The sequence below is a fragment of the Gracilinanus agilis genome, chromosome 2, assembly GCF_016433145.1.
Source record: "Gracilinanus agilis isolate LMUSP501 chromosome 2, AgileGrace, whole genome shotgun sequence".
In the NCBI taxonomy this organism is placed as follows: Eukaryota; Metazoa; Chordata; class Mammalia; order Didelphimorphia; family Didelphidae; genus Gracilinanus; species Gracilinanus agilis.
The window spans coordinates 327,521,586-327,522,638 of NC_058131.1; positions in this window are offsets into that span (position 1 = coordinate 327,521,586).

A 1,053-nucleotide genomic window follows, 5' to 3' on the forward strand; every position below is an offset into this window, starting at 1 on the left:
TTGTTCTCAACAGCCCATTCCACTGGAGAAAGTCTTAATATGCTTGAGGTAGACATCTCCCTAATTCACCTATGGGTCTGAGGCATGATGGTCACTCTCAATCTGGTTTAGACTATCTGCTGAGATGGTTTTCCTGGAATATGGTCACTGTGTATGCTATATCATTTTGGAGTCACAGTTGAGAGTTGGGTGGCAGGTGGATACCAAAGGTTGATGAGAAGTCCTGGAAAAGGCTCAGCAAATCCTCACACTAAAGACATTAGTCATCCTGGAATATCTATACATTCCATTTTGATTGATTATTTCTAGTGAAAAAAAATGAATACAGCTTTGATCAAAGGGATTGTCAAGATACTAATCCTCATTTGTAAGGAAAGATGATCACTCTACTCTAGGCCATTATTCATTGAGAGGAAGTGATTTTCCTCAGGTTTGGAACTGAACAGGATATCCCCAATCCCCACTGAGAAAATTTCCATAGACCACTATCACTTCTAGGATCAAAAAAAATCCTCTATTTGGCACCCAAAATCCTTCATAACCTGACCCATTTCCACTCTTCTGATTCATTGCATAGCACAATGCAATCTACCATCAACTGTCCCTGACCTTCTCATTATTTCTCAAACAAGAAATTCCATCTACTGACTCAATGTGTTTGTATTGTCTGTCCTCCAGGCCTACAATATCTCTCCTTATCTTTCCTTCCTGGCTTCCTTCAAGTCTCAGCTAAAACTCTTATCTTCTACTGGAAATCTTCCTGATTCCCTTTAATGCTAGAATCTTCCCTCTACTGATCAACTCCAATGTAACCTGTCCATATGATTTTTTTATATGATATACAGTTGTTTGTATGTCTTCTCCCCTGTTAGATTATCCTTGAAAGCAGAGAGTGCATTTTGCTTTTTTATATCCCAGAGTCACACGATTCCTGGCCGAAAGGAGGCACTTAGAGAGGATACCAAGTTCAAATGGATAGAGGACATTTAAAAATAATATATATAATTATAATATTATATATGTATTTATATATATATATATTTATATATATAT